General features: G+C 53.6%; 1 pseudogene; it reads right to left on the reverse strand.

Annotated features, from left to right (window-relative positions):
- Nucleotides 1-378: 378 nt before the first annotated feature.
- LOC147730608 (uncharacterized) lies at nucleotides 379-10,178 on the reverse strand (annotated as a pseudogene).
- Nucleotides 10,179-24,162: the final 13,984 nt, after the last annotated feature.

Raw genomic sequence — 24,162 nt, forward strand, 5'->3', positions numbered from 1 at the left:
AGATCCCAGTGTGTGGATGGCTAGAGTTTGCAGGATACTGTGGCATTTGAATACATTTGACCTCACAAATGTATTTGAATCTGGGTACATACAAACACTTCAATGCATTTTGTGCTAGTTAGATTTATTTTTGACTCTTGTGCGTGTAACGTGAGTAGGTGCTGTACAACAAGGGGGAATCCAAATTTCACAGCAGGAGATGTGATGCCTTACAGTATGAGTCAACAGAGTCCAGGCCACAGTGCTTGGCATCATTGGGCACACTGCGACCAGCAAGTCCATGTGGGAAAGTCTGAAAGTCAATTGGGTGATGCTGTTGCCCACGAAGGCAAGATGCCAGACTAGGTGACCTGGGAGTTGTGCATGGCCCTATGCCTCTCAACGTCTGGACCGTGGACGACCCACCTTCCTTGGGGGACCCTCACGTGCAGGCCTCGACGATGCATGGGATTTTCCTTCTGAAAATTCCTCCTCCTCCTCCTTCCCTGTGCCTGTTGTTGGTCTTTACCTAGATGTGTCTAGCCTTGTGACACAGGGAGGGCGCTGCATGTTGACAGCGATCAGACGGAATGATTGGTTAATTTCCCTATGCACCGTCAGGAGCTCATCCAGTCTTGCCTCCATCCGTCCCTGGTGTTGTTCTTGACTGGCGTGTAGCTGGGCCTGCTGATCTGTCATTTTGTTGAGGGCCTCCACTACCAGGCTGAACTCCCTGGTGTCCCGCCGGTATACATCCATGATGTCTCTGAGTTTGGCCATACCGGGCCCTGCAGCTGGGTGGTCAGGTTCTCGCCTCCACCTTGCGCCACTCCCACCACCCCTGCCCACAGGAGCCGGGCCTGCGTTTGTGGGCACATCATGTCGACGGGACACATGAGTGCTGGCAGTGGAGGTGTTGTTTGCCACCTCATGGGTGCCCGGCGAACCATGTTCCTCATTGTCAGACTGGCTCTGTTGTGGATCATGGGCAGGGCTCCGAGCTGTCTGCTGGGATGTGGCGGGAATGGGTGTGGTGGTTGGCACAGATGTATCTGTTCCACCTGCTGCAGGGTTTGGGATCCAGAGGGGCCTGGTTGGTTGGGGTCAACCACAGTGTGTTGAGAGGGCTCGCTGACGGTGGGGTCAGTGCCGTGCTGAGCCTGGGACTGGGATCCATCTCCCCCCTGGTTGAGGGTAGTTTCCACACGTTCACCTGTGGGTGTGAGAGACAAACACTGTTAATGCACTATCATGCAACATCCATATTTAATATACATTGTCGTTAGCAATGTTCCCCCTGCTTTGGATTGTTGAAATTGTTCACTTGTGTATGTGTATGTTGTGGGGTGAGATTGACATGTGCTCATGAGTGCTTGCCATGTTGGGTACTGTTGACGATGACTGTCACAGCCATTGCTGTGGCTTGTGTCGCCAGCACCACACAGATCCAGCTGTGCTCTGTGAGGCCCAATCTGCACAATGCAGTGTCAATTATTATGCCTGGTTCCAGCATGCACAGGGTTTTAATGCAGCATGTTTATGATGGCGACGAGGGGAATTTTGCTGATTTCATTCAGCAACTTTAGTGAGGTGTTGCTGGGCCGTGACAGCCACCCACTGCCAACCCCCCAGGACCAGTACACCTACTTCAGGCACAGGGCTTTAGGACGTGGCACTTCTGAAAGATGCATTACCTTGTCAATACCTAGGTCCATTGGGCTGCTTGAGTGCATCCACATTATCACGAAGCTGTGGCAACAGCATTGTGTGAGAGTCACAATGGACTTGTGATTCAGCACTGTGCTTTATTTGTTTGGATACGTCATCAGATCAGTATTTTTGAGGTTGTGTTACATGACGATTGTGACAGTGGTGCACTCCATTGTCTGTCCCCAGGGGCTCAGTTTCTGTAAGGGGTGTTTGTGACCGGCCATGCTAGTACTTTGAGTGTGATTGCCAAGTGGGTGTCCCTCGTGGTGTGTCTGCCCCCATGAAGCATGCTGCCATGATAGTCGTTGTGAGTTCCTGTGCAGGATATCTGACCTTGTCCTGGTGTTTGTGTTTTCGCTGTTCACAGGAGGTCCTTGTGCTGCCTACACCAGGGCTCAGTGTCAGCTATCTTGTCAGTACCCCCCTACTGTTAGGCAATGCTGGGAGTCATGGCCACACCCCTCCTACTGTTAGGCACTGATGGGAGTCATGGCCACCCCCCACATACTGTTAGGCACTGCTGGGAGTCATGGCCATACCCCCCCCACAACCCCCCCCTACTATTAGGCACTGCTGGGAGTCATGGCCACACCCCCTACTGTTAGGCACTGCTGGGAGTCATGGCCACTACCCCCCTACTGTTAGGCACTGCTGGGAGTCATGGCCACCCCCCCCCCACACCCGCCCTACTGTTAGGCACTGCTGGGAGTCATGGCCACCCCCACATACTGTTAGGCACTGCTGGGAGTCATGGCCACACCCCCCACAACCCCCCTACTGTTAGGCAATGCTGGGAGTCATGACCACACCTCCCCTACTGTTAGGCACTGCTGGGAGTCATGGCCACCCCCCACATACTGTTAGGCACTGCTGGGAGTCATGGCCACACCCCCCACAACCCCCCTACTGTTAGGCACTGCTGGGAGTCATGGCCACACCCCCACTACTGTTAGGCACTACTGGGAGTCATGGCCACCCCCCCTACTGTTAGCCACTGCTGGGAGTCATGGCCACACCCCACCACACCCCCATACTGTTAGGCACTGCTGGGAGTCCCACCATGTTACATGATTTGTTTGTATACTCACCAGGCTCAACGGCTCCTTCGATTCCGTGAACTCCCACGGTGGTAGCAGGGCCATGACTTTCTCCTCCCAGGGATGGTATTGTGCAGGTCTGCTGGGAGGGCCACCTCCAGTGTGATGAGCGTTGGCGTAGTCCTCATCCATCTTGTGCTTGACCATCCTCCGCAGATCATACCACCTGTTCTGGCAAACCACCCTGGTGCGCCTCATGGGTGCAACAGCATTGACCTTCTCGATGATCCTCTCCCACAGGCGTGTCTTTTCAGCTATGGTGGTCTGTCTGACCAATGCACCAAACAGCTGTGGAAAAACTCTGATGACTTCATCTGTAAGGATCTCCAACTCCGGGTTAGTTAACTTTGCATTCTTTGGTGTGGTCATGGTGTGGGGTGTATGTGATTGGGCGGGTGATGGTGTGCATGGCTGAGGGTGTGTGGGTCTGATTGTGAAGGGGGTGGTGTCTGTGAATGAGATGGGTGAATGTGTGAAGGCGTATGGCTGCAGTTGTTGGTGTGCTGTCAGTGTCTTTGCCTAAATAGGTATGTTGCAAAGGATGATGGGTCATATGTGTCGCACCTTTTATTGGTCCATTTGTGGGTGTGGCTTATTTTGAATTTTTGGATGGGTGTGTCATTAGGGGACGTTGTGACTTGGGCCCTCTGTTTGCCTGTTTGGATGTGGGCAGGACATTGTTTTCCTATGGTGTGTACACTGTAGACTTGTTTTGTGGGGTGTGCGAGTCGTATTTGTTGGTGCGACTGGCAGTTACGGTGGTTTTTTTCGGGCCCAGGGTGCGTGTACGCTTGATTGTGGGGTGTGCGAGTTGTATTTGTTGGTGCAGCTGGCAGTTACGGTCGTTTTTCGAGCCCCTGGGTACTTGTACGCTTGATTGTGGGGTGTGCGAGTCGTATTTGTTGGTGCGGCTGGCAGTTACGGTCGTTTCTCGGGCCTGGGGTACGTGTACGCTTGATTGTGGGGTGTGCGAGTCATATTTGTTGGTGCGGCTGGCAGTTACGGTTGTTTTTCGAGCCCGGGGTACGTGTACGCTTGATTGTGGGGTGTGCGAGTCATATTTGTTGGTGCGGCTGGCAGTTACAGGTGTTTTTCGGGCCCGGGGTACATGTACGCTTGATTGTGGGGTGTGCGAGTCGTATGTGTTGGTGCGGCTGGCAGTTACGGTCATTTTTCGAGCCCGGGGTACGTGTACGCTTGATTGTGGGGTGTGAGAGTCATATTTGTTGGTGCGGCTTGCAGTTACGGTCGTTTTTGGGGCCTGGGGTACGTGTACGCTTGATTGTGGGGTGTGCGAGTCATATTTTTGTTGTTGCGGCTGGCAGTTATGGTCGTTTTTCGGGCCCGGGGTACGTGTACGCTTGATTGTGGGGTGTGCGAGTCGTATTTGTTGGTGTGGCTGGCAGTTACAGTCATTTTTCGGGCCCGGGGTACGTGTACGCTTGATTGTGGGGTGTGCGAGTCGTTTTTGTTGGTGCGGCTGGCAGTTACGGTCATTTTTCGGGCCCGGGGTACCTGCACGCTTGATTGTGAGGTGTTCCAGATGTATTTGTTGGTGCGGCTCGCTCATACGAGATGTTTTACGTATGAATCGTGCTTCATGCGGGACTACATTTGCCCGTACAAATCGCGGACTTGGTCCCTGGTCTGGATCGTACTTGTTAGTTCGTACGGCATGTTTACAAATCGTACGGTTGGAGTTCCGATGACAACAATGTCCTGGCCACTTCCAAACAGGCAAACAGAGGGCCCAAGTCACAACCACCCCTTATTACACATCCACAAAAAATTCAAAATAAGCCCCACCCACTAATGGACCAATAAAAGGGCCCACATATACAACCCATCATCCTTTGCAACATTTCTATTTGGTCAAAGACACTGACAGCACACCAACATCTGCAGCCATACACCTTCACACATACACCCTATCTCATTCACACACACCACCCCCTTCACAATCAGACCCACACACCCTCATCCATACACACCATCACCACCCCAATCACATACACCCCACACCATGACCACACCAAAGAATGCAAAGTTCAAAAACCCGGAGATGGAGATCCTTACAGATGAAGTCATCCGAATCTTCCCACAGCTGTTTGGTGCATTGGTCAGACAGACCAGCATAGCTGATAAGACACGCCTGTGGGAGAGGATCGTCGAGGTCAATGCTGTTGCACCCATCAGGCGCACCAGGGCGGTTTTCCAGAACAGGTGGTACGATCTGCGGAGGATGGTCAAGCACAAGATGGATGAGGACTACGCCAACGCTCATCACACTGGAGGTGGGCCTCCCCGCAGACCTGCACAATACCATCCCTGGGAGGAGAAAGTCATGGCCCTGCTACCACCGGTGGGAGTTCATGGAATCGAAGGAACCATTGAGCCTGGTGAGTACATAAACAACTCATGTAACATGGGGGGACTCCCAGCATTGCCCAACAGTATGGGGTTTTGGGGGTGTGTGGGCATGACTCCCAGCAGTGCCAAACAGTATGTGGGTGTGGGGGTGTGTGGCCATAACTCCCAGCAGTGCCCAACAGTATGCGGTTGTGGGGGGGGTATGGCCATGACTCCCAGCAGTGCCAAACAGTAGGGGGGGTGTGAGCATGACTCCCAGCAGTGCCAAACAGTATGGGGGTGCGGGGGTGTGTGGCCATGACTCCCAGCAGTGCCTAACAGTATGGGGGTGTGGGGGTGTGTGGCCATGACTCCCAGCAGTGCCAAACAGTAGGGGGGTGTGGGTGTGTGTGGACATGACTCCCAGCAGTGCCTAACAGTAGGGGGTGGGTGTGGGGGTGTGTGGGCATAACTCCCAGCAGTGCCAAACAGTATGGGGGTGTGTGGCCATGACTCCAAGCACTGCATGACAGTATAGGGGGGGTGGCCATGACTCCCAGCAGTGCCAAACAGTAGGGGGGTGGGGGTGTGTGGGCATGACTCCCAGCAGTGCCAAACAGTAGGGGTGGTGTGGGGTGTGTGGCCATGACTCCCAGCAGTGCCAAACAGTAGGGTGGTGTGGGGGTGTATGGGCATGACTCCCAGCAATACAAACAGTATGGGGGTGTGGGGGCATTACTCCAAGCACTGCATGACAGTATGGGGGGGGGGGGTGGGGGTGTGTGGCCATGACTCCCAGCAGTACCAAACAGTAGGGGGGTGTGGGGTGTGTGGCCATGACTCCCAGCAGTGCCAAACAGCATGGGGGGTGTGGGGGGTGTGGCTATGACTCCCAGCAGTGCCAAACAGTATGGGGGGTGTGTGGCCATGACTCCCAGCAGTGCCAAACAGTAGGGAGGGGTTGTGGGGGGGTGGGGCATGACTCCCAGCATTGACAAACAGTAGGGGGGGGGGTGGGGTTGTGTGGCCATGACTCACAGCAGTGCCTAACAATAGGGGGTGTGGGGGTGTGTGGGCATGAATCCCAGCAGTGCCAAACAGTATGGGGGTGTGTGGCCATGACTCCAAGCACTGCATGACAGTATGGGAGTGTGAGGGTGTGTGGCCATGACTCCCAGCAGTGCCAAACAGTAGGGGGGCATGTGGGGGTATGTGGCCATGACTCCCAGCAGTGCCAAACAGTATGGGGGGATGTGGGGGTATGTGGCCATGACTCCCAGCAGTGCCAAACAGTATGGGGTTGTGGGGGGGGGGTGGCCATGACTCCCAGCAGTGCCTAACAGTAGGGTGGGAGTGTGGGGGTGTGTGGTCATTACTCCCAGCAGTGCCAAACAGTAGGGGGGTGTGGGCATGACTCCCAGCAGTGTCAAACAGTATGGGGGTGCGGGGGTGTGTGGCCATGACTCCCAGCAGTGCCTAACAGTATGGGGGTGTGGGGGTGTGTGGCCATGACTCCCAGCAGTGCCAAACAGTAGGGGGGTGTGGGTGTGTGTGGGCATGACTCCCAGCAGTGCCTAACAGTAGGGGGTGGGTGTGGGGGTGTGTGGGCATAACTCCCAGCAGTGCCAAACAGTATGGGGGTGTGTGGCCATGACTCCAAGCACTGCATGACAGTATGGGGGGGGTGGCCATGACTCCCAGCAGTGCCAAACAGTAGGGGGGGTGGGGGTGTGTGGGCATGACTCCCAGCAGTGCCATAACAGTAGGGGTGGTGTGGGGCGTGTGGCCATGACTCCCAGCAGTGCCAAACAGTAGGGTGGTGTGGGGGTGTATGGGCATGACTCCCAGCAATACCAAACAGTATGGGGGTGTGGGGGCATTACTCCAAGCACTGCATGACAGTATGGGGGGTGGGGGTGTGTGGCCATGACTCCCAGCAGTACCAAACAGTAGGGGGGGTGTGGGGTGTGTGGCCATGACTCCCAGCAGTGCCAAACAGCATGGGGGGTGTGGGGGGTGTGGCTATGACTCCCAGCAGTGCCAAACAGTATGGGGGGTGTGTGGCCATGACTCCCAGCAGTGCCAAACAGTAGGGAGGGGTTGTGGGGGGGGGTGTGGGCATGACTCCCAGCATTGACAAACAGTATGGGGGAGTGTGGGGTTGTGTGGCCATGACTCACAGCAGTGCCTAACAATAGGGGGTGTGGGGGGTGTGTGGGCATGACTCCCAGCAGTGCCAAACAGTATGGGGGTGTGGGGGTGTGTGGCCATGACTCCAAGCACTGCATGACAGTATGGGAGTGTGGGGGTGTGTGGCCATGACTTTCAGCAGTGCTAAACAGTAGGGGGGCATGTGGGGGTATGTGGCCATGACTCCCAGCAGTGCCAAACAGTATGGGGGGATGTGGGGGTATGTGGCCATGACTCCCAGCAGTGCCAAACAGTATGGGGTTGTGGGGGTGTGTGGCCATGACTCCCAGCAGTGCCTAACAGTAGGGTGGGAGTGTGGGGGTGTGTGGTCATTACTCCCAGCAGTGCCTAACAGTAGGGGGGGTGTGGCCATGACTTCCAGCTGTGCCAAACAGTAGGGGGGGGTGTGGGGGTGTGTGGCCATGACTCCCAGCAGTGCCTAACAGTAGGGGAGGGTGTGGAGGGTGTGGCCATGACTTCAAGCAGTGCATGACAGTATGGGGGGTGCAAGGGAAGTGGCAGAAGGCTGCAAGGGGGAGGGTGAGAGGGTTCAAGGTGTAGGGTAGGAGGCTGCACTCAACCCGTATGGCCCAGGAACACACCCACGCACCATGCTCAATGCACAGGGATTGTGAAAGTACTGACAAGATAGCTGACACTGGGCCCTGGTGTAGGCAGCACAAGGACCTCCTGTGTCCAGTGAAAACACAAACACCAGGACAAGGTCAGATATCCTGCACAGGAACTCTAAACCACTATCATGGCAGCATGCTTCATGGGGGGACAGACACACCACGATGGACGCCCACTTGCCAATCACACTCAAACTACTAGCATGGCCTGTCACACACACCCCTTACAGAAACTGAGCCCCTGGAGACAGACAATGGTGTGCACCACTGTCACAATCGTCATGTAACACAACCTCAAAAATACAGATCTGATGACGTAACAAAAGAAATTAAGCACAGCGCTGAATCACAAGTCCATTGTGCCTCTCACACGATGCCGTTGCCACAACTTTGTGATGCTGTGGATGCACTCAAGTAGCACTATGGACCTGGGTATTGAGAAGGTAATACATGTAGGAGAAGTGCCACGTCCTAAAGCCCTGTGCCTGAAGAGGGTGTACTAGTCCAGGGGGGTTGGCAGTGGGTGTCCGTCACACCACTGCATCACCTCTCAAAAGTTGCTGGATAAAATCTGTAAAATTCCACTCAGTCGCCTTCATAAACATGCTGCATTTAAACCCTGTGCATGCTTGAACCAGGCATACTTATTGACAATGCATTGTGCAGATTGGCCCACACAAAGCACAGGTACATCTGTGGGGTGTTGGCGACAAGCCACAGCAATGGCTTGACAGACATCGTAAACATTACCCAACATGTCAAGCACCCCTGAGCACATGTCAATCTCAGCCCACAACATACCCATACACAAGTGAACAATGTCTAATATCCTAAGCAGGGGGAACATTGCTAACAACAATGGATCTTAAATTTGGATGTTGCATGATAGTGCATTAACAGTGTTTGTCTTTCACACCCACAGGGGAATTTGTGGAAACTACCCCCAACCAGGGGCAGAAGGATCCCAGTCCCAGGCTCAGCACGGCACTGACCCCACCGTCAGCGAGGCCTCACAACACACTGTGGACGACCCCAACCAACCAGGCCCCTCTGGATCCCAAACCCCTTCAGCAGCTGGAACAGATACATCTCTGCCTACGACCACACCCATTCCCGCCACATCCCATAATACACAACGGAGCCAGTCTGACAATGAGGGACATGGTTCGCCGGGCACCCATGAAGTGGCAGATGACACCTCCACTGCCAGCACTCATGGGTCCCGTCGACATCATGTGCCCACAAACGTAGGCCCGGCTCGTGTGGGCAGGGGTGGTGGGAGTGGCGCAAGGCGGAGGCGAGAACCTGACCATCAAGCTGCAGGGCCCGGTATGGCAGAACTCCGAGACATCATGTATGAATACCAGCGGGACACCATGGAGTTCAGCCTGGTAGTGGAGGCCCTCAACAAAATGACCGATCAGCAGGCCCCGCTACATGCCAGTCAAGAACGACACCAGGGACGGATGGAGGCAAGACTGGATGAGCTCCTGACGGTGCATCGGGAAATTAACCAATCACTCCGTCTGATCGCTGTCAACATGCAGCACCCTCCCTGTGTAAGAAAGCCAGAAACAGCTAGGCAAAGACCAACAACAGGCACAGGGAGGGAGGAGGAGGCAGAATTGTCAGAGGGAGAATCCCATGCATCGTCAAGGCCTGCACGTGAGGGTCCCCAAAGGAAGGTGGGTCATCCACGTACCAGACGTTGAGAGGCATAGGGCCATGCAAAACTCCAAGGTCACCTGGTCTGGCATCTTGCCTCCGTGGGCAACAGCATCACCCGATTGACTTTCATACTCTCCCACATGGACTTGCTGGTCGCAGTGTGCCCAATGATGCCAAGCACTGTGGCCTGGACTCTGTTGACTCATACTGTAAGGCATCACATCTCCCGCTGTGAACTTTGGATTCCCCCTTGTTGTACAGCACCTACTCACGTTACAGCCCCAAGAGTCAAAAATAAAACTAACTTGCACAAAAAGCATTGATGTATTTGTATGTACCCAGATTCTAATACATTAGTGAGTCAAATGTCTTCAAATGCCACAGTCTCCTGCAAACTCTAGCCATCCACACACTGGGATCTTAGTCCGGCTGTGAACACACATAGGTCACAAGATAGCCAAAACTACATACATGGATGGCAATACTCACCCGTGATGGTAACTAACTGCAGAAGATGGTGTTTGCTTGAAATACTGCAATGACAGACAGTCATAGTAGAGTGTGTGAGGTGTCAAGAGCATGGCTAATGTTAGAAATGGGATCCACGGCTAGCCAGGGCTTGCGCCAAAGTCAGTCAGAGACCACCACTCCTAAGTCAGGGCAAGGGAGTTACACGCCAAGATAACCCCTGCTCACCCTCTAGGAAACGTGGCGCGAGCAGCAAGGCTAAACTTGGAGGCGATATGAGTTAAGTATTTGCGCACGCACCCCAGCAACAACACCCAAGGCCCACCACAAAGGAAACTCCACACAAGGTTATATATAAAAATAGCCTTTGTATTACACCAAAACACATTAGATAAAACACACACTTTACAATGTGCCAACAGGCACGGGCAGAATTTACAGGGGATATGTACAAGACATGGCCACATGGACCACTGTCAGGAATCAGCACTTTCAGAACTTAGAATACAATACTTGTAGGCCTAGAACTTAGAACATAGAGCCTAACGGACAGTACCTCCTGTCCTGGTTGCAGGGATAATGCAAGTGACCTCCTTAGTAAACTTGAGCGGGCGGCCGGCTAGCTACAAGCGTTTCTCTGGGGCGACCAATGTGTGTGGCTCAGAAGAGGAGGGGAAGGCAGGATGCGGGCGACCCAGCGAAGCGGCGCGGCTCAGGGGAGAGCGGCGCTGCTCGAGGCTTGGACGGGCTGCCGTGCACGAGCTGCCTAGGGGAATGAGCGAGGCACATTTCAGCAAGGCCCCAGGGGCCCAGGGAGATCAGACAAGTCCCAGCAATTTGTCGGGGAAGGCACAACAGAGTCCACTGGTCCTGGAACTCTGGTCAGGGGGCGAGCTCAGTATCAAGCCCTTGGAATATCACTTAGAACATAACAGAAAATCACTGTAGCACAAAACAAGTAACTACTGGTAATCAGGTAAGTACCACCTACGCAATCCTAACCACCCTAGGAACAGGTCACGCAGGGAACCAGGACCTCACTAGCACCACCTGTACTAGCACGAACAACCAACTAAATATCACCATACATTTAGGGGTATGGACCTGGGGACAAAACACATGATGCATTAACATACATTCAGATGTGCAGGGAAGGAAAACACATGATGTATCAACAACACATTCAGCGGTGTAAGGAACACATGACGCATCAACACACGTTCAGCGGTGTAAGGAACAAGGCACATGATGCATCTACAATACATTCAGAGGTGCAGCAAAGAACACTTCGCATAAATCACATTAGCATTGAACTTACATCAAAGTCCAGGGTCCAGGTTGCGCTACTGCGCCAAAACCTAAACGTAGCAGCTGCCCACAAAGTGCTGGGCAGCTGTAGAGGATGATGAGGGGCATCGTGGGAGCCTCACAGGCTCTGAGCAAAAGCACTGTCCCCAAGAGCCTCTCTGGGGCTCTACCTCAACTGTGGGCTGGGAGCCATGCAGGACTCAACAAATATGCCCCCACGAGCCTCACTGGGCTCGCACTTCAAGGAATGCCCGGAGCCTCACAGGCTCGAAATAGGGATGCCGCTGAGAGCCTCTCTGGCTCCAAATATGCACTGCCGTTGGAGTCCCCCTCTCTGGGGACTCGAAGTAAACAAACTGCGGCAACCAAGAGCCTCTCGGGAACCCGGGAAACAAGTGGGGCGCCTGGAGCCTCCTCGGGCTCCAAAACAACTAACTCCGCGGAAGGGAGGGGGCGGGCACCGGCAATGTGCCCAGACGCCCCCCCTCTCTTTAGCACACACACGGCCCCCACTCACCGGTCTGCCCTCACAGGGTCGTCTGCGGCTCTTCTCGGCGGCGGTAACATCTCCGGTCTCCCTCTTGACCCGGGAGACCGGCACAGCAGCAAGGGCTTCCCCCAGGCAGGGGGAAGCGGAAACAACATCATCCCGGCCCCGCCCACAACCAGGCGGCGGGCCGGACATCTCCTTCCTGCCCAGACGAGCCCTGGACTGCGGAGGCGGGACTTCCGGTTAGCTCGCCTCGGGCCGCGCTGCAGTTGGTCAGCCGGTCCAATGTTTCCGGGTCGTCGCGGGCAGCGCGGCGGCCCGTTTTAGGCAGGCAGGCGGGCTATGACTCTACCGAGGGGTGGGCTCCCTCGAGGTAAATTAAAGAAATAATCTAGGCACATATGTGGCGTGGGCAGCCGCTTGGCAATCTCGGGTCGGGTCAACGCCGGGTGGGCACCGGCTCAGTAACCCAAGCGCTCCCCCAGCGCTACAAGTGAAATAGCGCACTTCCAGGCGCTAGCAGCAATGAGAGCGCTTCCGAGCGCTATAAGTACAAATCAAGCGCTCCCAGCGCTCAAGGAAACACAGGACAAGGCTCAGCAGAAGGTCCTGGGCATCAGGAGGGGCCTGCAGGGCCCAGGGGCCAGCGCACAGGGCAGGAGACAGCCCCCATGGCGGTCCCTCCTGGGCCCCACCAGCAGCAGCCCCCTCCTATCAGGATCCTGGAAGAGAACAACTTCGGTAGGGACACAGCCCCATTTTTATACACCACATTCCTTTGTCTTTGGGCAGGGTGGGGACAGAACCAGTCGCAGCTGGTCTGTGAGCACTGTTGATGGGCTCAACCACCCTCTCTATTCACTGGCAGGGCTTGGGCCATTACACGCACCACAGGGGGCGGAGCCAGCATTGTGTGGGGGAAACCCAGCCTCATTCAGGACACAGGCGCAGCCCCTCCCTCACATCAGCATGCTAATCTCTCCATTCACCACCGGGCAGACCCACACAGACTTCCTGGAGCCTGGCATCCCAGCCAGCTCCAGCCAATCACACGCCAGGCATATTTTACACTAATATGCCAACTCCTTGAAGTGGCGCTTCCGCACAAGACACAACCATGCCACATACATCGTTGCGAAGCATTCAATCACACGAGTTCGCACATACCAACCTCAACCATGCACACCTCACGCATCAGGAACTACCAGGGACATAAACATTCCCCATGCATTCCTATGGGAGAGCAGGCCAATCTCACACACGCACTCAGGGAGCGCACGCACTTTACACTGCGATACAGTGTCAAAGTGCGCAAAGACCAGAAATCACTATCATTATTTATTAACACTAGGAAAAAAGTTCAGGGGTGAACCTGCCAGAAGGGCCAAGTCCAACACAACCCCCTTCCAGCCAAAACGCAGGGGAGACCAATCATCACCGTGATGGACTTCCCTGCTTGGGGCGATAGAACACGGACGCTGCCCGCACTGCAGGGACACCCTCCGGTTCTACGCCACTTTGATCTATAAGACAAGCACATACTTAAAAAAAAAACAGGCCCAACTAGGCTACCCCACTGGTACTCCTTAGTTGTCCACGGCTAGGACCAGGCCCTAGGCCACCCAGATACCACTGGTCCCTGCCAATACACAGAGTGAGGGGTGGTAACCCCTGGCCTAAAATAGCCATTCTCCACTCCCTTTCTCAGTGTAGTTCCAAACTACCACTGATCCTTCAACCTAGGGTCCGCACCCTCAGGCTGACCAGAGGTCACGGGCAAGAATGCCCCACCCTACCTCTACTTCTGGGGTTGCGCACTCTCCCAGGAAAAGCACCCTCCAGAGCACAACTCTCCCACCAGTTCAGGACCTTTACTCCCTCAGCAGCAGTGACCACGGTCAGACCAGCACAAGAACGGTGTAGTGAGGCGTCGCACTTTGCGGGTTGCCAGATGCGGTGCAGGCGGCGGCTCGCAGACCGCGACGAGACGGGGACGGCGAGAGGCATAGGCTGCGCGGCCGAAGGCAGACGCGGCTCAGTGCGGTGCCTACAGGACACCAGGCTGGTCATGACAAATAGGTCACCGCTCCCTTAACTGGTCTACCACCTGGGATTCAAATTCTCTCCTCCTTTAGCAGCAAGGCAACCACTGCAGGTCAATCCCCCATACAGCTTACCCGGTTCCTTCTCTTCAGGCAGGAGTTCCTTGTTGTAAATTCAGGACACTACGTACAGTTGCCCTTACGTCCAGATCCGGACACACCGGCTACTGGCTCCCCAACCGAGGGACGTACCCCTTTGGTCAGATGCCTGGTGCACCAGGACTTCCTTGAGGGTGACACATAACTAATGTGTCGTGTACAAGTCTGCCTGACACTCAGGACAGAAGTGGCATCACCCTGGTCACTCCTTGGCGACACAACCCTTTTGGTTGGCCCCTGACCCACTGGTTACTCCACTGGGGAACCTATCCCCCTCGCACCCGTCCATCTGGACTTCTGCACCCTCCCAACTGGAGCGGTACTGCCAGATAACAGAACTACTAGAGCCCTGCTTACAGGCGCTCCACGTTCTCTCCACACTGGGAGATCTCCCTAGAAGGACGCTCCATACGGACATGCTAGGCTCCCTCACCTGGTGTTCCTAAGAAAAAAAACACCCAGACTACGAAGACCAGGTTTGTGCTCCTCTGAGCCACTTCCACCATACTGGGCTGGAAGACCAGAACTTTCCTTAGGGTCACTCCCCAACAATTAACACAATGGCACAGGGGCCGGGGAAACTCCCATGAGCTTCAGGCCCACCCATGAAATCCTGTTCACTGATGTTCTACGTTCTTCAACCACTCTGGGAGATCTTCCTCAAATGACCTATTGGTACAGCATAGGCCCCCGACCTGACGTTCCCTTCAGAAACATTCCAGGCCCTGACACTGGGTTACGGGCACCTGGAGATATGCAGTCCCACCCACTCCTTCTCCTCTTGAGACAGGACGTGAGCCACTACACCGAGACCTAGCTGGGCTACACTTAACCTCTTCCACCACACTGGGCTGGAAGACACCTCAGCCACTCCTTTTGGAATCACTCCATCCCCTATGCCTCTCTCCTCCCAGAACATTACCAACTCCAAACATCTGTCCCTAAATAGACCACAGAAATCAAAAGCAGGCTCCACTGTCTGCAGACGATCTTGGGAAAAGTTTAACACACGGAACTTTAGGTATCTGAGCAAAACAAGAGTACACAAGCATTCAGCAAGCTCCCCATCCAGAGAACTCACACACACGTCCAGTGCCACACACCATTCATCCATACACACCCCTCCCCAGACTGGTAAGGCAGTTTCTACCACCCCTGATTTCTCAACCTGACCACACGTGACACAGGTACCATTACCCAGGACAGGGACGGGGGACACATGCACTGAACACATTTATGCTGCCACCACTGGATCCCACCCTCATGGTGAATCCAGAAAACACACTGCACTTAGGGGGATGATCTACCCTACCGAGCTAGGGACACCTAACTCAAAGTGCACAAGAGCACATTTCCACAGAAATGACATTTTTAGCAAACTCCATACAATAATCCCCAAAATGTGATTTATCTAAAATGCAGAGTTTTGTAGTGTGGCCAGTTGCCACTGTGGTACAACGCAAACACAAATCCTTATCCTCACCGCTGCGTCCAATGTTAGAAATGGGATCCCTGGCTGGCCAGGGCTTGCGCCAAAGTCAGTCAGAGACCACCACTCCTAAGTCAGGGCAAGGGAGTTGCACGCCAAGATAACCCCTGCTCACCCTCTAGGTAACGTGGCGCGAGCAGCAAGGCTAAACTTGGAGGCGATATGAGTTAAGTATTTGCGCACGCACCCCAGCAACAACACCCAAGGCCCACCACAAAGGAAACTCCACGCAAGGTTATATATAAAAATAGCCTTTGTATTACACCAAAACACATTAGATAAAACACACACTTTACAATGTGCCAACAGGCACGGGCAGAATTTACAGGGGATATGTACAAGACAGGGCCACATGGACCACTGTCAGGAATCAGCACTTTTAGAACTTAGAATACAATATTTGTAGGCCTAGAACTTAGAACATAGAGCCTAACGGACAGTACCTCCCGTCCTGGTTGCAGGGATAATGCGAGTGACCTCCTTAGTAAACTTGCGTGGGCGGCCGGCTAGCTACTAAGCATGGGCGAATTTTGCGAATTCGCGATCCGAGAATTTGCGGATTTGCGAATTCGCAATCCGCAAAATTCGCGAATTGGTGCGAATTTGCGGATTTTTGTTTTTTTGCGTGTTCGCGGGGTTTTTTGCGTGTTCGCGGGGATTTTTGCGTCTTCGCGAGCCGCTTGCATAGCGAAGTTACCCATGCAGTCGTTTATTGGAGAGGGAGAGAGAGATAGATAGATAGATAGATAGATAGATAGATAGATAGATAGATAGATAGATAGATAGATAGAAAGAGAGAGAAAGAGAGGGAAAGAGAGAGGGAGAGAGAGAACGAGAGAAAGAAAGAGAGGCCTGATCTCTGAAGGGCCAGATTCCTGAGTTGCCCCTACAGAACATACAGCTTTTTATTTTTAGCAAAATGCATATGAAAATTGTGCTGTAAAGGTCTCTTTTAGTTTAACCCCTCCTGACAACTCAAAATGGGTGTATTTGCCATCCTCTCCCTTCTTCCTGTTTTTTATATCTGTAAGTGCTTCCTGATGAGGTTTAATTCCTTGGACAGGTGCCTCATTGCCTACTTGTAACTATTCTCTGACCCTGCTTCAAGGGTCAGAGCAGGGTCAGAGAATAGTTGCAAGTAGGCAACGAGGCACCAGGAAGCAATTAGCAGCAGGTGTCCAAGTTGAAGTTAATTTGTTTGTAACCCTTTTGTAAAAGGTTACAAAGAAATTAGGTTCAACTTTTGCACCTGCTGCTGTAACCCTTGCTTGGCTGAAAATTCGTCCCCGCTGTTTCGCGGATTTTACCGCGATTTCGCGAGATTCGCGGATCGCGAAATCGCAGAAAATCCGCAAATTCGCCCGCGAAACTGATTTTACGCCCACCCTTACTAGCTACAAGCGTTTCTCTGGGGCGACCAATGTGTGCGGCTCAGAAGAGGAGGGGAAGGCAGGATGCGGGCGACCCAGCGAAGCGGCGCGGCTCAGGGGAGAGCGGCGCTGCTCGAGGCTTGGACGGGCTGCCGTGCACCAGCTGCCGAGGGGAATGAGCGAGGCACATTTCAGCGAGGCCCCAGGGGCCCAGGGAGATCAGACAAGTCCCAGCAATTTGTCAGGGAAGGCACAATAGAGTCCACTGGTCCTGGGACTCTGGTCAGGGGGCGAGCTCAGTATCAAGCCCTTGGAATATCACTTAGAACATAACAGAAAATCACTGTAGCACAAAACAAGTAACTACTGGTAATCAGGTAAGTACCACCTACGCAATCCTAACCACCCAAGGAACAGGTCACGCAGGGAACCAGGACCTCACTAGCACCACCTGTACTAGCACGAACAACCAACTAAATATCACCATACATTTAGGGGTATAGACCTGGGGACAAAACACATGATGCATTAACATACATTCAGAGGTGCAGGGAAGGAAAACACATGATGTATCAACAACACATTCAGCGGTGTAAGGAACACATGACGCATCAACACACGTTCAGCGGTGTAAGGAACAAGGCACATGATGCATCTACAATACATTCAGAGGTGCAGCAAAGAACACTTCGCATAAATCACATTAGCATAGAACTTACATCAAAGTCCAGGGTCCAGGTTGCGCTACTGCGCCAAAACCTAAACGTAGCAGCTGCCCACAAAGTGCTCGGCAGCTGTAGAGGATGATGAGGGGCATCGTGGGAGCCTCACAGGCTCTGAGCAAAAGCACTGTCCCCCAAGAGCCTCTCTGGGGCTCTACCTCAACTGTGGGCTGGGAGCCATGCAGGGCTCAACAAATATGCCCCCACGAGCCTCACTGCGCTCGCACATCAAGGAATGCCCGTGTAACCTGGGCAAGACGTCACGCCCCAAAGAGGGGCCCCCATTAATCATGTACGACCCCCCCTCTTATCTCCACAGCCTACACAGCCCCCCGGTTGGTCGGGACAGGAGCGGTATAGTTGTGATGACGAGGAAGAAGAGGACTAGGGGCCCTTTAAGTGGACTGGAAGTTTGATGGAGGAGGAGGAGCCACGCGCTCTGATTAAAGGCGGCACCGACAGTCCACAGGTGTGTTACTACACCGGAGGAGCGGACAGCGGGAAGGAGAGCAGAGAGGCGGGGAGCAGCGAGGAGGAGTGGAGCGGAGGAGCGAGTTGGATAAGCGAAGAAAGCGTAGTGGAGGCGGAGAGACCGGAGAGGAGGAGACTGAGCACGGCACCATCGTCTCAAGAATCAGCGGGACCCGAGGCGACTTCTGGAAGTGAGGAGAGCCGATCGGCAGGACCAGCAAAGCCCGGAGGCCAACCCCACGAGCCGCCCAGCCGTACGCCAGGAGGGGTACGGCTAGCCGAGGTACGTGAGCGATTCCTGGGGTGGTGGAGGAAGAAAGACAGACGACTAACTTGATGTAAATAGTTCCGTGAATAGCCTGGGTCCCCGCACCAGCAAACACAGTTGTTTCCCTGTCACGTTTCCATTAAAAAGTGCACCGGGTGTTTCCCTCACATCCCTCACACTCCCCATCCCCCTCTGCACTACGAGGCTTATACGCCCGAGTACTTACTTGTCCTCTCTTCTGTTTGCTTCCTTCCTGTTCGGCGAGGGCGGACAAAACTGAGCCTCCGGAGCCCAGCAGGAGGAGGAGCCCCGTCCGCAGAAGGGAGGAGGGAGTACTCCGGAAGACCCGGCAGGAGAGAAGCAGATCACCCCGTAGAGGCTCATCGAGAAGAACCTGTACAGATACTCTGTTAGCAAAAATAAAACAAACTACAACAAAAACTCGCCTCCTACCACTTCCTAGCCCCGCGGTAACAGTGGTGGAGAATGCGGGTATAATCTCCGTCTGTCCGACAAAGATGGATGAAGTGGTACAGGCCCTAGTACAAGGACAGGAAAGACTTGAAAGGATCGCCGAGCAGCAGCTGCGTGCTGCAGAGGCCGACAGGGAGATCATCAAAGCGGCTGTGGTAGCCCATGCCTTGGATCCCCCTATTTCTTCCAGCCCCGTGGTAGTAGGCGGAACACCCCATAACATACGAGGGGTATCCCTGCAGAAATACCAGCCCGGTGAAGATCCGGACGCCTTTCTTCTTAATTTTGAGAGGGCAGCTCGAACATGTGGCTGGCCAGGAGCGAAGTGGCCGTTCTTCCTGGTCCCACTGTTGGTGGGAGAGGCTCAGGCGGCTTACCAGGTGGCGAACCCCCGCGGGGACACCTCCTATACCGAAATTAAAAAGATTATATTGGACCATCAAGGACTGGACAAAGAGGCGTACCGGCTTCGGTTCAGGAGGGAGAGAGGCGTACCAGGGGAGACGGCTAAAACCTTGTTTGTCCGCCTAAAGATGGCCGCGGATAAATGGCTCAAACCCAACGAGAGCACGAAAGAAGAGATAATGGACCGTATTTATCTTGAGCAATTTCTAGAGGCACTACCCTTCTCTACCCAACGGTGGCTAAAACAACACCACGACCTAACCACTAGCCAGGCAGTAGAGATGGCTAATACGTTTTCATGAGTGCAGCAGAGACCACCAATGGTGGGGGAGTCCGAGAGACCGAAAATCCCCTTCAAGACTGAGAAGAGACCTGTGAAGCCCCAGGAGCCTGTGAAACCCCGAAGTTGGAGGCCGGAGCCCCTGCCAAATAGTGGGCCGCAATGTTTCGAGTGCGGAACCTGGGGACACATTGCCCGTCATTGCCCCCATCGGAAACATGAAGAAGAGCCAATGGAGGTCGGGTACTTACCCCGGACCGTGTTATACTCGGCCGAGATGGGGCACGCCTATCGAGTGAGTATGGATATAAATGGTAACACAGTAAAAGCCCTTCTTGATTCCGGATGCTGCCAGTCAGTAGTCCAGGCCCACCACGTGCGTCCCCACCAGGTTCTGCCCAGAGAAAAAGTGTATATCAGGTGTGTCCACGGGGACGTGAAACCCTATCCCGTGGCCATACTCCCGTTGGTTCCCCAGACGGGCATCCCCTACCGAGTCAAAGTGGGAGTGTTGTCCTCACTACCGGAGGACCTAATAATAGGAACAAATAACCCGGCTTTTTTGGAGATGTTTAAGCAGAGCATAAAGCCCGAGAAAAAGGCAAGACTCTACTCAGGGATACGGAAGTCCTTGCCAGCCCTGGTCTCTCCAGAACCATGGGTATTGGACCGGAGTTCTCAGTTCGCACAGGCCAATGATGCGACCTTGTTTAACGCCTGGGAGAGTGCGCACCAAAACCAAGATTGTGTTCCCATCAAGTATCCTCGCCTGTTCATTAAAAATGACTTGCTATACAGACAGGGGAAAGAAAACGACCCCGAGCAGTTACTGGTACCAGTGTCCTTTCGTGAGCAAGTGCTGTTCTATTCCCACTCGCACTTAGTAGCAGGCCATATAGGAGCCGAAAAAACAACGCAAAACCTGCTGAAATGCTTCTACTGGCCTGGGATCTATAAGGAGGCAATGGTGTATTGTCAGGAATGTGACATTTGTCAAAAACGGAACATGACCAGACCACCCGCAGTTCCATTGCAACCTCTTCCGATTATAGGAGTCCCATTTGAGCGAGTAGGGATGGACCTCATAGGGCCTCTACCCAAGACCAGAAAAGGATACCAATATGTGCTAGTCGTAGTCGACTACTCCACCAGATTTCCCGAAGCCTTCCCACTAACGTCGGCGACAACAAAGAACGTAGCAGACAAAATGCTGGAGCTATTCTCCCGAGTGGGTTTCCCAAAGGAAATATTAACAGACCAAGGGACCCCCTTTGTGTCACGCCTCATGAGAGAAGTATGTACCCTCTTACACATACACCAAATCCGCACAGCCGTATACCACCCCCAAACTGATGGTTTAGTGGAGCGGTACAATCGCACCCTGAAGACCACCCTGCGAAAGATGTTGGAGGTAAACAGTGCGGAGTGGGACCAGGTTCTCCCGCTCGCATTATACGTCATCAGAGGACAAAAACAAAGTAGCATGGGCTTCTCCTCGTTTGAACTGCTCTACGGTCGCCAGCCTCGGTCCCTGTTAGACATGACCAAAGAGGCATGGGAGAGGGAGACCCCGGAAGAGATAGCCAATACCCTGGAGTATGCCCGAAACGTTCGGTCTAAATTGGGCAAATTAAGAGACTTGGCGTTTGCTAACCTGGAAAAGAGCCAGGTGAAACAGAAGACGATGTACGATAAAGGAAAAAAATGGGGAAGACTCTCCATAGGTGGATGGGCTCTGGTCCTTCTGCCCTCATCGACACAGAAGTTCAAAGCGGAGTGGAGCGGACCCTACAAATTAGTTGAAACGGTTGGAAACACCAGTTACCGACTACAGATCCGTCCCCGGACAACTCAGGTATACCACATAAACATGTTAAAAAAATGGCTGGGTACCCCTCCGGCCGAGATCAATCTGGCGGAACAAAAAAACCCCGACCCATCGACCACCCTCGACAAACTCCTGATCAACGAAGATTTGAGGGAAACAGAGAGACAGGAGCTAATGAAGACACTACAAAAACATGTCACGGTATTCTCCGATATACCCGGAAAAACCTGCCTGGCAGAACATCGTATCAATACCATACCAGGGAAAAGCGTCAAGATCAAGCCATATCGGATACCGGAAGCCAGAAGGAAAGGGATTCGACAGGAAGTAGAAGAGATGCTGCGACTAGGGGTTATCTGACCATCACATAGCGACTGGTCGAGTCCGATCGTACTGATCCCTAAACCGTACGGGACACGCCGGTTTTGTATGGACTTTAGAGCGCTGAATGACATTTCCACATTCGATGCTTATCCCATTCCGAGAATAGACGAACTCATTGAAAAACTGGGTGAAGCCAAGTATATCAGTACGATCGACCTGACCAAAGGCTACTGGCAGGTCCCCCTGAAGGAAGAAGACAGACACAAAACAGCGTTCACCACAGAAGATGGAAGATACGAATTTACGGTTCTCCCGTTCGGACTTCATGGCGCCCCCGCCACATTTCAAAGGTTGATGAACAATGTGCTTAAAGACATCTCTGCCTTTACATCTGCCTATCTTGATGACATAGTCGTCTTCAGTCCGGACTGGGATACATATCTGCAGCACCTACAACAGGTGTTGGAAACCCTAGCCCAGGCAGGATTGAGAATAAATGCAAAGAAGTCAAGGATCGCTTTCCAGAAAGTGAAGTATCTGGGTTATGTACTCGGTCACGGCCTTATAGAGCCACAAGTGGAGAAAGTGAGGGCCATAGCGGAGATCCCGTTCCCGACAACAAAAAAGAACTGCGTGCGTTTCTGGGCCTCATAGGCTATTATAGACGGTTTATTCCCCGCTTTGCGCAGATGGCAGCCCCCCTCACTGATGCCCTACAGACAAAAGTGAAACAATCGGACTTACGGACACCCACCCCGGCCATGTCAGAGGCATTCACCTCCCTTAAACGAACAATCACCTCGACCCCAATACTCACCTCACCCGACTTCTCGCGTCCCTTTTCCCTACATACCGATGCCTCGGACTACGGTGTCGGGGCTGTGCTGTCTCAAGTGGGTGGGGATGGTATTGATCATCCGATTCTGTTCATTAGCCGGAAGTTGTTTCCGAGGGAACTCAAGTATCCGACTGTTGAAAAGGAATGTCTGGCCATCAGGTGGGCGGTCGAGAAATTGTCCTATTACCTGGAGGGTCGTCCGTTCAAGCTTTATACAGACCATGCCCCCCTTCTATGGATGGCCCGCAACAAGTCCAACAACGCGAGGGTCATGCGGTGGTTCCTGGCGCTACAACCATATGCCTTTAGGGAGGGGGCAGGCACCGGCAATGTGCCCCGACGCCCCCCCTCTCTTTAGCACACACACGGCCCCCACGCACCGGTCTGCCCTCACAGGGTCGTCTGCGGCTCTCCTCGGCGGCGGTAACATCTCCGGTCTCCCTCTTGACCCGGGAGACCGGCACAGCAGCGCACGCACTTTACACTGCGCCACAGTGTCAAAGTGCGCAAAGACCAGAAAACACTATAATTATTTATTAACACTAGGCAAAAAGTTCAGGGGTGAACCTGCCAGAAGGGCCAAGTCCAACAGCTACTATGTAGGTGTCCACAGAGGGAGCACCAGGATCTGTGTAATGAGGTATGAGAACTAGCAGCCACATGCGGTTGTACTGTGGATGTGAAGGTTGATGGCCTGGCCAAGGGTGGCAAGACGGACTGTGGGCAATAGAGTGTTAGATGTTAGACGTCCATATCATTAATTTTGCCTGGGTCTCTGGAGTGCCGACTGAGTGTGGCTGATGAGTATGAAGGTGAACCTGCATTTGACTGTGGGACCATTGTAGGTATCTCAGGCGGATGGTCATGTGGCAGCAGCAGGGGATGTTGAGGTTGGGGTGTGTGCATGCACCCTGGATTACCACCAGTACTCCGGTAGTCAGGTTCTTGTTTCTGTGTAGAGGTTGTTGCTGTAGTTGGGCTGGCTGGTGTTGTGGACGGTAACCAGGCTGAACACCACCTTGCCAACAGACATCACCATAGACATACCAGAAGGCAATGACAACTCACGCAAACACCGCACATACAGAGTGGTAGGAGGAATTGCCATCATCCACATTAACACTCCCAGAGTCACTACCAACACCAACGACCCCCTCCCCACCGCCTACCACATGCATTTACAGAACCAACACCACCCTCAGAGGAACACACATATACAGACCACCTGGAGTACTACCACTATTCATCAACTCCATCAGCTCACCTCATCAGCACACACGCACTCGCCAAAACAAATTACATCCTCCTTGGGGAAATGTACTTCCACCGTCATAACAACAATGACGCAAACTCCACCGCCCTGATGGACAAGCTTGCCAACCTTGGATTACAACAATTCGTGACAAGCCACACCCACACCACTAGACACACACACAGGACCCCATCTTCTCTGAAACTCCACCTGTCTCATCCAACAACAACACCTAACACCACTGGACAGACCACAGAAGCGCCCACTTCACCTTCTGGAAACACACTACACCCCCCCGGCACACAGACCATGCCACGCCGCTGCTGGTGCAAGGTCACCAATGACTAAC

Source organism: Lissotriton vulgaris, chromosome 2_1 (assembly GCF_964263255.1).
Source record: "Lissotriton vulgaris chromosome 2_1, aLisVul1.2, whole genome shotgun sequence".
Classification (NCBI taxonomy): Eukaryota; Metazoa; Chordata; class Amphibia; order Caudata; family Salamandridae; genus Lissotriton; species Lissotriton vulgaris.